Source organism: Thamnophis elegans, chromosome 7 (assembly GCF_009769535.1).
Source record: "Thamnophis elegans isolate rThaEle1 chromosome 7, rThaEle1.pri, whole genome shotgun sequence".
Classification (NCBI taxonomy): Eukaryota; Metazoa; Chordata; class Lepidosauria; order Squamata; family Colubridae; genus Thamnophis; species Thamnophis elegans.
In genome coordinates, this window is record NC_045547.1 from 39,476,186 (window position 1) to 39,490,682 (window position 14,497).

Genomic DNA, 14,497 nt, shown 5'->3' on the forward strand with positions numbered 1-14,497 from the left:
CTTTCAGATTGGGATACCTTCATCAAACAATTCCAGCAACTGAGCAGAAGGGAAAATAGGGGGACTTAGAATGGAGGGATCATTATCCTTCCAGGCCTCTACTACCTGGTTTTCCTGTAGGGATGGAGAAAGGGACCTTTTGGGGGGACTTCTTCTGTGGTTCCCAACCAGAACTGGCCCATTTTCAAACTTAGTATTTCATTTTCTGTCTTCTTCTGCCACACCAAATTAAGTCCCATTCTGGCAGGGTGATGATCCCATAATTTACATAATTTATTTCCAACATTCTGTTGAATAGGCAATAAAAAAGCAGCAGAGCAGATTCTGCTAATTGCCATCCTATAAGCATCATGAACTTATTAATTGAATTACACTTTGTCTGTGTTAGAAACTTCAAGTACCATCAAGTACCATCAAGTACCATCTGGAACAGAAGAACATTCTGACCAGCTTAAGAGCAGAGTATTCTGCTATGGATTGAGTATTATTTTATAAACATATGGTTGAGAAATACTGTAGCAACCCAAAGTAGAACCATGTATAACACTTGTCATTTTTAAGGGGAACTTTGATTTCATCTTGGAAAAAATATTATAAGGTTAAGGCCTCTATCACAGACAAACATTTGCACTTCATTATTTATAAATTACACACGCTTCAAAATAAAATGCAAGTATAGAGAAACCCTTACATTTTATTTCCAGATCCAGAAAGAGGATAATTTATTACTTTCTTCCCCTCTTGCCTTTCAGTCTCTACATTAACACCTTAGTTAGATCTTTGGGAGGTCTGAACCTTTTGCAGGTCTAAGAGAAGTGTAAAATTTCATTAATTCAAGTTTACACAGACCATGCTGGGATTTTTATAATAAACACTCATTAGTCTCAGGAGAACATTGAGGAACTTTGTTTTCCATTATACTGACAATTATCTTTTAATTAATGATCATAAGATTAAGATTATAGTGCTTGCCAAAAGCCCTAAAGTGAATAAATGGAATATTTAGGGCAACACTATTGCACAAGTTACAATAAATACTTTAAATATCTATGGATAGTATTTCATGCTTCAGACGATGCAAACAACACAGCTGCAGCTATCTTATAAGTTCTATTTAAAAAGAGTTGTTTTATACCTGCTGCCATCAAGTTACTAAAAGCTAAATCATTAAATAAACTCTTATATGGAGCCAAGTTAAATCTATATTCCAACTATAATTTTATAGGAAAAGTTTAGTCCAAATTTCTGAGGGGGGGACTTTGAATTCCAAAGTGAGATCAAAATTCCATCCTTCAACTGAAGGCTGTTCTACGTGGGATCAGTTTAACCACTCCATTGCATTTGATGAAGTGAGGCTGTAGCCTCTTATAATGTATCTTTGTCTGCATAGGTGCTACTAGATTCCTTTTGATCATTGACTGCCATATGTTAACATGGCATTTTCTTACCTTATAGTTTAGTGGTAATCTTGAACTTTTCCTTAAAAATTAATGTCTGTCCAATCAGCCTTTGATAATCTCTGATAAATTTCATTTAGTCTCAAAGTATATAAATTGTGAATTTAACAGTTTTTTTGCTCTCTGTGGATTATGACAGGTTAGAGTGTTCTTAAACAGCAAGATGGAGAAAGAGGTAGCTTTTGTATAAAAGAAGGAAAGAAAAAGAAAAAATGGAAATAGAGAGGAGACAAAATAGACAGGTAAAGGTGTTACACAAATGTAAAATTTACCAGACAGAAAGCCTCTCTCAAGGTAGAGCTGATTTTCAAATTCATTTATAATTTTAACAATACTATTTGCAGCTACTTGCATCTCCTTAATTCTTTGTGATCAATGGTTTCTTCTAGTCTTTTTGGGGAATGTTAAATGATTCTTATTTTCAGGTAATTATCTGGGGGAGAGCTCACCTTTCTATTAGGTAAATATTGTGATTATTTCACAACATATAGAAATTATGTTTTAAGAATTTTAATCATTATGCTTACTTTAGAGGTTCGGAATGAGGGACGCGACCACAGGGTGAACAGCTAACAGGATTTATTCCAAGCTAAGTATAACAGCGATTCAGTTCATAACCAGCCCGCCAAAACCTTATATACTCGGGCTTCAACCAATCAGAAACAAACATTCAGCCGGCAACAGCCTCCCTCGCGTCCTAACCAATCCGGACGGAGGAGGCTGTTGCTGGCCAGCACAAAGGTGCTGAAATACAAGAACAGCGAGGCCATTTACATGGCTTATACATATTAATGAGGCTATGAATATTCAATACCCCTTCCCCCCAGTTCCGCGCATGCTCTGCGGGTGGAGCATGCGTAGTCCTGTAAGTAGGCGGGGCGGTGCCGGACCCGCCCTGATCTGCGCAGTTCCCCACTAGTCGTCGGTGGAGGAGGACCTCCTTGTGGTAGCTCCTCCCGGAAGGGGGTGTAGCTCCAAGGCACGCCTTCTTGGGACGGCCCAGAAGGAGGGCTCAACTGTACTGGTGAGTAGGGGCGAGGTGGCGTGTCAACTGTGCTGGTGTCGTGTTTGGAAGGCGTGTCGGGAGGGAGGACCCTTGGCCTCGGTGGGGACTGTTCCGCGGCGGCTTGAGATGATTGTGGACGTTCCCGGCAGGGGGCGCTCGGGCAGGTTGGGCCTGGTGTGGCGAAGGCCCACGGCGTGTTTCCTCCGGATTGAGTTCTCGGTTGTGGACAGGAGAGGCCTGGAGTGGCGAAGGCCTCAAGCTGGGTGCCCGGGCAGGCGGTGCCGGCATCGGTTGGGTCCGGGCCGCCGGCTGGCGGTGGGAGGCGTCTCCTCAACTGATCCAGGTGACGCCTCCATTGGGATCCGTCAGCCAGTCCGATTCTAAAAGAACACGGGCCTGTCAGGGCAGTCACAGTGGCTGGCACCCATCTAGAAGGCCCCGAAAATGCCCGGGCCCACACCGCGTCCCCTACTTTAAATGAACGGGAAGGGATAACCCCCAGGTTGCTCGGCTGATCCCCTGAATACAACGGATGTAGCCGGTCCAGGGGAGTCCGTAGGCGCCTGCCCATCAAGAGCTCCGAGGGGCTTCGGTTGGTCGTTGGGCAGGGAGTGGAATGTTGGCTTAGCAGGTAAGCCGCCACTTTCTCCTGCCAGTCGCCCCGGTCCATGCGGCCCAGTGCCTCTTTTGCTGAGCGGACCGCCCACTCCGCCTGGCCATTGCTGGCCGGGTGGTACGGGGCTATGGGCGCATGTCGAATCCCTTGCATGGCCAGAAACTCCTGGAACGTGGTGGACATAAATTGGGGCCCGTTATCAGAAACAATCAGGTCCGGCAACCCATGGGTCGCGAACAGCCTTCTCAAGGCCCGGACCGTACTCTCAGCTGTGGTGGAGCCCATCAGGATCAGCTCCACCCAGCGGGAGTAAGCGTCCACCACTACCAAGAAATTCTGGCCGTGAAAGGGACCGGCAAAATCTAGGTGGAGGCGTGACCATGGGCCTCTCGGAGCCTCCCACTCACGAGCCGGCCCAGCTGGGGGATTAGGCCTAGACTGTTGACAGGGGTTGCAGCGGCCAACATAGGCCGCTATCTCTGAGTCCAGTAAGGGCCACCAAACATAGCTACGGGCTAATGCCTTCATTCGTGCTATGCCCGGATGATCCTTATGGAGCAGGGACAGGACTTGTGGTCGCAGCGCGGTGGGGATCACCACTCGATCCCCCCAAATGAGGCACCCCCCCGTGGAGGGAGAGCTCCGCCTGCCGGATTTTAAAGGGCTTGAAGCCCTCTGCCACTTTGTCCACTGGCCATCCCCTCGAGACCCAGGAAGCGACCTGGGAGAGGATCGGATCGGCCTTGGTACAGGCCGCGACATCCGCGGCCGAAATTGGGAGACCGGAAGACGCGATGGACAGGACTGAGAGACAGGGCACTAGGGCGGTGTCGGTCTCCGGTAACGGGCAGCGGCTTAAGGCATCGGCATGCCCCAGCTGCTTGCCTGGACGGTACTGCAGCGTATAAGAATACGCTGCAAGGAACTCCGTCCATCTAGTCATCCTGGGGGAGAGGATGGGGGGGGTCGGCTTGTCACCTGCCAAAAGCCCAAGGAGTGGCTTGTGGTCAGTGACAAGGGTGAAAGGCCGACCGTAGAGGTAGTCATGGAACCTCTTAATCCCGGACACTGCAGCCAGAGCCTCCTTGTCTATCTGGCTGTAATTACGCTCCGCCGAGGAGAGTGTCCGGGAGTAATAGGCCACAGGGGCCTCTAAGCCATTTGGGAGGACATGGCTTAGGATGGCCCCGACTCCATAGGGGGAGGCGTCACAAGCTAACGTCAGAGGCATCCTGTCATTGTACTGGACTAGGACTGCCGCTGACGTCAGAGCTTCTTTGACAGCCGCGAACGCATGCGCTTCGCGGCTCCCCCAGTGCCAGGCCGCAGATCGGTCGAGCAACCGATGCAGCGGCTCGGCTAGTGACGCCTTGTGCAGTATAAAAGGGGCGTAAAAGTTCAGAAGCCCTAGGAACGCCTGTAGCTCCGCCTTGGAGGTGGGAGCAGGGGCGTTCCTAATGGCAGCTACCTTAGACGGTGTAGGGTGGATGCCTTGGGCGTCAATCATGAAGCCCAAGAATTCCACTCTAGGAACAGCAAATGAACATTTGCTGCGTTTCAGTTTTAACCCCGCGCCCCTGAAACGACTGAGGACCTTCCGCAGTACTTCGATGAGTTCTGAGCGGCTGGAAGCAGCGATCAGGACGTCATCGAAATACGGAACCACGCCCGGCAGCCCATGGAGCAGCCGCTCCATCAGGCTTTGGAAGATCCCCGGGGCCACGGAAACGCCGAATTGCAGGCAGCGACAACGGAAAGCCCCACGATGGGTGACGATGGTTTGGGCAGCCGCCGCATCGTCATCCACCGGGAGCTGTTGATAGGCCTGCGCCATATCCAGTTTGGCGAATGTGCAACCCTGCCCCAGGGAATGGAGCAGGTGTTGCACTACAGGGACTGGATAGGGGTTTGCCTGAAGGGCCAAGTTGATCGTCGACTTGTAGTCGGTGCAGATCCTCACCGACCCGTCTGGTTTAATTGGGAGGACGATGGGGGTCTCCCAAGGGGAATGATCAACGGGCTCGATGACTCCCTGCGCCAACAACTTATCCAGTTCGGCGTCAACCTTGGCCCTTAAGGCAAAAGGCACCCTACGGGCTTTCAGCCTAATGGGAGCAACCTGAGGGTCTAAACTTAAAGATATGGGGGTCCCTTTGTAACGGCCTAACTGGCCGTCAAAAACGTCCGAAAATTCCCTTAAGGTGTCCTCGAGAGTGCTAGGAACCACCCGGTGGACCCCCCCAATTGATAATCCCAGGGCAGGAAACCAATCCAGGCCCAGAAGGGCCGGCAAGTCATCCCTGACTATAAGGATGGGTAGCTTTCCCCGGAATTGGCCATAACATACAGAGATAGGGAAGGATCCCAGCGTAGGAATCACCCTCCCTTGGTAATCCCTTAGGGAAACCTCAGATTGCCTTAGGCGTTTCTGGGGCACTTTAGGGCACAGTTTGGCGAAGAGAGACCAGGGCAGGAGGGACTGAGATGAGCCAGAGTCCACCTCCATCCGGCACGGCTGACCTTCCAGCTGGACGGAGGTCGAGACCTTCCGGGCCCCTGCAACGGCTTGGCTCGCCGTACTGTCAAAAGTAGATGGTTGACTGGTGGACTGGTAGCAATCTTCCGACCTCTTCGGTGGCCACTGCTGCTGGCGGCGCGGTTGTGCCTGGGAACGGCCGGGAGATTGAAGGAACGAGGGTGCCGGCAATAATGCCCTGCAGACCTTAGCCAGGTGGCCTTCGCCCTTGCACCGATTACAGATGGCATTCAAAAATGGGCAAGCCTGGCGTTTATGACGGCCTCCGCAACCCCGGCAGGGCACTGCGGACGCCTGTTGGGCTGCAGGTTGCGGTTTCGGCTTCCTTTTAGGCACAGTCCTCATCTGGGCCACCACTTCTTCCTCTGGATCCTCATAAGCCAGGTCGTCCTCGACCATGTGGGCTTGTGGCGATGCGTCAGGCGGTGCTCGCTCTGGTGTGGCAATCTGTAACCGCTCAATGTCGGCCGTGGATTGCTCAGATAGTTCAGCGGCTCGGGCAGTTTCCACGGCCTGGAGGAGTGTAATTCGGTGATTTCGGAACATGCGGCTCCGCAGGTTGACATCGCGGACCCCGCACACAAACTGTTCCACCAAATTTTCCTCAAGGTTGGAGAACTCGCACTGGGCAGCCACCATCCGCAGAGCCTCCAAAAATTGACTGATGGATTCATTCTGTTTTTGGACTCGCCTGCGGAAGGCAAAACGGCGAGCGATGACTGAAGGGGTGGGTGCATAGTGATTCTTCAATCTGGCCATGAGTTCGTCCCACCCAAGTTTGTATGCTGGCCGTGGGGCTGCCAAAGCTCTTGCTGAGGCGAACATAGATGGCTCGCAGCATGAGAGGAAAAAGCTGCATTTTTCCTCTTCGGTTTGAGCCTGATTTTTGGAAGCGATCAGGTAACACTCAAACCTCTCCATAAACCCTTCCCAAGATTCTCCGGCCGAACCAAAGGGGGCAAAAGGAGGTAGAGCAGATGTCATCCTGACGGTTGTGAAGGGAGAGATACTGAGGGCCACAAAAAAAATTTTTTTTCCCTCTTCAGGCAGCGTTCGTTGCCGGTCTGGAAGGCGGCAGCTAACTGTCTGTCTCTCTCTTTCCACCCTAGCGTCGCGGAATCGCTGATCCCACCTTCGTCGCCAGTTTAGAGGTTCGGAATGAGGGACGCGACCACAGGGTGAACAGCTAACAGGATTTATTCCAAGCTAAGTATAACAGCGATTCAGTTCATAACCAGCCCGCCAAAACCTTATATACTCGGGCTTCAACCAATCAGAAACAAACATTCAGCCGGCAACAGCCTCCCTCGCGTCCTAACCAATCCGGACGGAGGAGGCTGTTGCTGGCCAGCACAAAGGTGCTGAAATACAAGAACAGCGAGGCCATTTACATGGCTTATACATATTAATGAGGCTATGAATATTCAATACCTACAAAATATTTGATTGGAAACAACCAAAATGTAATGGGTAGTATATAACTGTGCTTAGATATGATTTTGTGCAAGGAGTTAAACTATGGTCCAATATATTTTTATGCTTGAATGGACCAAAGTAGATATCAGTAGGTCAAGATCAGCTGCTACTAATCATATTCATCCCCAAGAATATATGGATTTATTAATCACATTTATGATTGTATATAGAGGTGATATTCAGCAAGTTCTGATCAGTTCTGGAGAACTGGTAGTAAACATTTTGAGTAGTTCGGAGAACCGGTAAATACCACCTGCACCCATTTATTCTCTACCTCCTGAGTCTCAGCTGATTGGGAGGAAATGGAGATTTTACAGTATCCTTCCCCTGCCATGCCACCTAAGCCACGCCCACCAAGCCACACCACGCCCACCAAGCCATGCCCACAGAACTGGTAAAAAAATTTGACTCCCACCACTGATTGTATAGCATCTCTTTTGTTAATCTCATTTCAAAAAGTAGAAATTTGCTGTTAGCCTGTTCAGAGCAAACTAAATTCTCCAACAATAGGTAAATGCATAATTACGGTATGTCTGTAAAAGCACATGCTTTAATTAACACTTAAAAAAATAGAAACAATGTGAAAAGTAGCTGAAGTGTGTTAGATTGAGCATATGTTGCACCTACGAAATTAACTGTCAGCTTTAATCTTACAATAAAGGTCCTGAAAGAATTATGGTCTTGCTTTGCATTGTTTTCAATATTTCTCTATAGGTTTATTGCTTTTCCTGGTAAAAGGTACTGTCTTTATTTACTAGGACAAATGGCATTTTTGTAAAACAAGTATTAACTTCTGTGTGCCAGTTTATTTCATGGTATTAAATTGAAAATTATCTGTTATCTAAATTTGATTTAGCTCCAGAATCCAAAATAACCAAATGTCAGTTGAAACAGGATGAAGAAAACAAGTTAATCCATCTTTCCTTTACAAGATGCTTCATTCAAAGGAATTTTGTCAATAAAAGGTATTGCCATTTAGGCATAGGGGGAAAAATGAGTGAAAGTATAGAGTTGTTATTAAATCATAATTCTTTAAACCTCTGATCAGTCATTATGTTACCAGGCTGCTAAAAGCAATCGTTCAGCAACATTTGAAGGTTCAGAGAGTCAATCACATTTTCAATATTGAAAGACAATATTGACAATTAACATTTGCTGATAAAGGATAATTCTGGGTTCAACCTTTAAGCAATTAAAAAATTCTATTTTTTTTATCACTAAAAAAGTTTAGGTATTTTTTAGTTATCATCAAAACAATGAAGAAAACCTCAAAGTATACAGACATATTCAACTGATTAATTTATACCACTTATAATCAGAAGAGGAAACATTAAGTTTTAAAAGGTTACTACAAATAATATTTCATACTTTTTTGTGATTGCTCTAAAATAGAGGAAAACAAGATATGATACTAAGTGATCTAAGTCTCCAGAGCTTCATCTCAGACTTTTTTTTTCCCTGAGAATTGGAGAACATAAATATTCTGCAATGACAGCAGTTTTCGGTTCTGTGATTAATTTTCTGGGGGGAAAATCAATTGGAAAATCCATTTTCTCTTTCTGACAATCCGCTGTCTTTTTTACTTATTCTCTGGCACTATCCTGATTCCCTTCTCTCTATCACATTAGTCTGGGTTTCTTTGCTATTGCTAGAGAATTTTTTTGATTTTGAGATTATTCAGAGGAACCTTTTGAAGATAAGTGAAAGCCTGGGAAAAAAAACTACGGTGAGGTCAACATGCAGAAGAAGGCATGAAAGTTGCCACTTCTGCTTTACAGGCTAAGTAACAAGTTTATTTATAATGATTCATCAAAGCTTCTAAAACCACATGCTTATGTAAATATGTAAATAGGCATGGGTGGAGGCCAGAGTTAAGATTGTAAAATGTATGCACAGGTCTACTTAAATATGTACATTATTTTCTAAGAATGGATTTTCTGGTAAGTGAGAATCTGAAAAATGCTTAAGGGTATTTAAAAAAACCCTTCATTTAAAATTTGTTATGACTGATAAAGCAGAACAAAATTAATTGTATCATTGTTAGAAAACTGTGCTTTTCAAAACCAAACACTACTTCACATTACCAAACACAAAAATGGGAAATCAATGCATTTGACTCATATTTTACATGTACACATACTATGTAGCATCTTTTTCACTAATAATTTTTCAAGTATCAATGAAGTTTTGCTTTACTAAAATTATATTTTTTCCAACTGGTTAGCATTAATAATCAACTTCAAACTCTTCCACTTCTGAATTGCCCGATTGATATATTATGCAGTTACTTGAATATGCAGTGTTAAACCTAATGCTACAAGTGGCATTATTATAAAACATCAAACTCAAACACATGCGCATTTTTCTTTAACAAATTCTGCTATGCTTTACATTCAGCACTTAGCCTTTGTAATGTTTTTTTTTGTTTTCATTGATTAACAAGTTATGCAATTTGTCCCACACATATTGTCACATATAGCATCCCTGGTTGCAATCCTTTGCCATATTTCCCACTAGTTAATGTTGCTGTCCAAAGTTGTACTGTACTCTCCAATAGGGATTTTCTACAACTCATATTGTTTGGATTATTTCTCAATTCTTGCATCCTAGATAAAAGGGATGCAGATTCTGATTATCCATTGAGTAACCAACTGTTCCTCAATCTACAGAGAGCCAAGCCAGGAAGCTATTTTCAGTATAGATCTTTACGACAACAGTTCTTGCTTTATTGACATTGATTTGATAGATGGATGGATGGAACGATGGATGGATTTGTATGGCCAGCCATCTGAACAACTTTGGATGGCTCACAATAGCAATAAATCTCTTCCATGTACTTCAACTAGAGAGGCCTATAAATATTGCCTTCTGCTATCCATCATGTCTTTCAAGATTTCCAGATAATATTATTTGTAATATGGAACAAATGTAAATAACTTACCGCCTTTAGTCATATTGGCATTCCGTGTTATGTTGACAATACCAGTTGATTTGGGAATATTTTAGGGAGCATGCTACAAATCCAGCAAAAACTGAGTTTTAGCTCATATACTTCTGTTCTGACCCCCCCTCTTCGCTCGTTCACAAATGACGGTCAGACAGAACTTCAAAGGAAATATTGTATTGTATTGTATTTAATGGATTTATAGGATTTATCTTTATCAGTCCTGGCTCAAGCTGGCTGCGAGCCCAAAAATAAACGTAGATAAAGTCTCTGGCAAAAAGTTACACAGCAAAAGCAAAAACAAAAAGCTCTTACAGCAAACCAGGTTTACAGAAAGCAAATCACTTATCCAAGTGCCTCTTTGAATCAGGTTTACAGAAAGCAAATCACGTATCCAAGTGCCTCTTTGAATCTCGAAATGATGAACCACACATGATGAACGACGAACCACGAACGTTGACTTCTACAACTAAGGCGTGGCACCATCAGTCTTTTATCTGCAGAAGACGACCCTAACGAGCAACAGCTGCTCATTATTCCTGCATCCTGACGCAACTCACAGCAAGCTTCTGCTGAGTCACAACACTATCCCCCACCGCAGGGCCCTTCCCCTGGGTCTGACGATCTGGAGGCGGTCGGAATGGATTGTCCATAAGATGGCCCGCACTCATTTCCTGTGGTGCCTCTTTTGTGATTCCCAAATATCTGCAGGAATAGTCACCTTGAGCCAATGCTCCCCAGGTATCTGGTGGCCACCACATCTTCTTCCGCCCCTCATGGCGTCGACACCCCGTCCAGGGTCCTCCACTCTCTCCAAGGCCGACCCACCAGCCGCCCTACTGTCGGAGTCTGGCGGTCGCTCTAACAGCTCCGGCAGAGCCCTAACACCCTGTCCAGGGTCCTCCACCCTCTCCATGGCCGACCCACCAACCCCCATACAGTTGGAGTCTGGTGGCCGCTCTAACAGCTTCGGCCAAGCCCTAACACCCCATCCAGGGTCCTCCATCCTCTCCATGGCCACCCCACCAGCCCTCGTACTGTCAGAGGCTGGCGGCAGCTCTACCCACTCCTGCCGGACCACCACACTATCCCCCAATGGAGAGCCCATCCCCCGGTTCCACCACTCGAAATGCAGCCCGGAAGGGTTGGTGACGGCCCCCATGGAACACAGTCCCAGACACTGGTACCCCGCTGGTATCCTATAAACAAAGTCCAGTGCTGTGGGGACCGGGGTTGACAAAGGCTGGAATCTTGGCGAAGCCCTCCCCGCAGACCTGGCCATTGGCACTGGACACATGACTCCACACACCTCCGCATGTCATTTCTCAAATGGGGCCACCAAAATTGACGGGAGGCCAGGCACAACGTCCGGAAAAAACCCCAATGTCTCAATGCAGAAGTGCCATGAACCTGCGAGAGCACCCGTCTACGGATGTGCAGGAACATAGAGCCGGCCCCGATACTTCAAAAGATCCCCTTCCAAAGTCCATGGGGAAGCCGGCCCTACTTCCGTCTTTTGTCGCTCGACCCAGTCGTCACTCCGCTGCGCATCCCGTATCAGAGACTGTATGCTCATGGGATGACAAACGGCAGCGCAGGATGCAATGGGTAGAACAGTCCGAGGTGGAAGCGAGTTCGAAGGGTCAGAGTTCTCCGCTTTACTAGGCAGGGCATCCGCCCTGGGATTCCACACACCCCGAATGCACGTTACCTTGTGTGAACGGGGTATCACGGCCGCACAAACATGCTGGTTGTCCAACATGATAGTTCGTTGCTGACGGACGGCCGCAGTCCACGCAACCCTTCTGTTCTTCTTGGGGCAACTCCCCGCCAGGTGTCCAAGATCCCCACAGTAGAAGCACAATCCCTCAGCACGTCGTCTGTCCATCTCTGTATGTGACACTCGAGGTCTGACAGTACCCAACTCCATGGGCTCCTCCCAGTCCACTGCAATCTCTTGCTGAACCAGCATGCTGGTGGTCTCCTGGAATGCACGGCGAGGTCTTCGCCTCTGCAGCCGGGTGTCTATCCGGAGGCACAAGTGGACCAACGCGTCAAACATCGGTGGCCTGTCCACCCTTGCCAGTTCATCCTGCAAGGCCTCAGACAATCCATCTTGGAACATGTCCGTCAGAGCTGGTTCATTCCACGTTGAATCCTGGCTACGCAGCCTGAATTCACTAACATAGTCTTGCAATGAACCATTCCCCTGCTGCAGTGACTTCAGATGTCTTGTTGATGTTTCCCCCTTAATAGAATCTTCGAACATCTGTTTAAAGTATTGACAAAAACCCTGGAAGTCATCCAACAAAGGGCTCGGCTGAGTTAACAAGGGGGTAGCCCAATGGGCAGCTGTGCCTGAGAGCAAACTGATAATAAATCCCACCTTCGTCCGATCAGTGGGAAAGTCTGCCACTCTCAAACAGCTGGCATTGTCCCAGAAATGCGGCAAACATGGCCTGACTCCCATCATATTTATCTGGCATGACTACTGGGCACTTCCTCCTTGGCTGGGGTTTTTTTGCAGCTCTCTGCAGCTGAGCAATTTGGTCCGCCAATATCTGTATCTGTTGGGCCAGTTGCCTATTTTCAGCCTGTAATTGCTCCATAAGGAAAATAAATGGAGGTTTGTCGGGGCAGAAGTCAATCTGTTCTGACCCCCCTCTTCGCTCGTTCACAAATGACAGTCAGACAGAACTTCAAAGGAAATATCTTTATCAGTCCTGGCTCAAGCTGGCTGCGAGCCCAAAAATAAACGTAGATAAAGTCTCTGACAAAAAGTTACACAGCAAAAGCAAAAACAAAAAGCTCTTACAGCAAACCAGGTTTACAGAAAGCAAATCACTTATCCAAATGCCTCTTTGAATCAGGTTTACAGAAAGCAAATCACTTATCCAAGTGCCTCTTTGAATCTCGAAACGATGAACCACACACGACGAACCACGAACGTTGACTTCTGCAACTAAGGCATGGCACCATCAGTCTTTTATCTGCAGAAGACGACCCTAATGAGCAACAGCTGCTCATTATTCCTGCATCCCGACGCAACTCACAGCAAGCTTCTGCTGATTCACAACAACTTCTATGCAAGCTAGCATCTCTATCTAAAGAGAGCTTTGGAAGTCAACTTGTTGTCTACATCTCATCATCTAGAAGATATATGCAATGGACTGACAGATAATTATAATGTAGTACCAGAACAATTCTGAATGGTCACATATCTTTTCACATGAAAATCTACTCTTGGGAGATATTGACAATGGCTAATAACTTGTCCTCTTTGTGACTGAAAGAATATTTTGAGGATTCTAATGGGCAAGTAATATGTCTCTTTTCTAAATTGCTTAGCAACTCTGCCAGAAATCTAAGTATGACTGATCAAGGCTGGGTTGGTCACATGAACATATCAAAAGGTGGGAGGACAAACTTCAGTTTAAATATTTTGGTTCTTGAGGAATTAAGTAGGAAAAACTTGAAGTATTTTTTAATATGTTGATGAACAGACAAAACAGCATCATTTGACCAAGGAGTTACTAGGTATTCTGGTGTCAATATAAAGACTAAATGAATAAAGGGCTCAAAAATTACATGCTCCATCTTTCTTAGTTTTAAACTGATAATGTGATATTGTGTGTTTTTTAAAGAGTTCCTTTCCTCTTCTTTCTCCAATGTGATTTTGCTTTGTTTCATAACTATTACCCCTGTGGAATAGATGCTATTAGTTTCATCTCATGTGGAGTTAATAACTTCAGGAAAGGGACATTTTACAGTATATTGAGAAAAGGATAAAATCCTCTCTCAAAAACGTATAACATAAGCTTGGAAGAATCTTAGAGATTGGTTTCCTAACCAGGTATCTCTTGGCATGAAAGGACAACTTCCAATATTCCCAGCAAGGATGGTTTTCTATTGACTATAGATGACTGTTAATTCTTATAGAATGGCATTTGAATTTCCATTGAAGGGAAAAGCTTCTAATTTTCAGTGAAAGGAAAACCTCGCAAGGCAATTTGTTCTACTGAACTGATGAAAACAGCTCTTTATGCTAAGAGAGTTTTTCTCCTAATGCTCACTTCATTGATTCTGCCTTCTGGCTCAACAAAGATAAGTCTTATGGTGTTTTCCAGATAATATATAAAAAATATAAATCTCCTTCCATCTAAAAACACCTAGTTATTTCCCATCTTCATAGATTGGAATTTGGCCATAAGTATAGTTATCTCATTCCAAATATTGCAAGTATTTCAATAATTAGAACTGGATGCAATTCTAAGATGCAATGTACAAATGATTTAATGTGGACCAGAACAATTTGTTTTGATTCTATCTATGCTTTAGCTTATTGTTTTAGCTTATATTTTATAAGTTGTCTATTGCTTTAGCTAACATTTTTAAAAAGTGGCCTAGTATATTAGGTTGTCCTCTCATCCCTATGTCATACTTATAGCTTTTCATTTTTTGA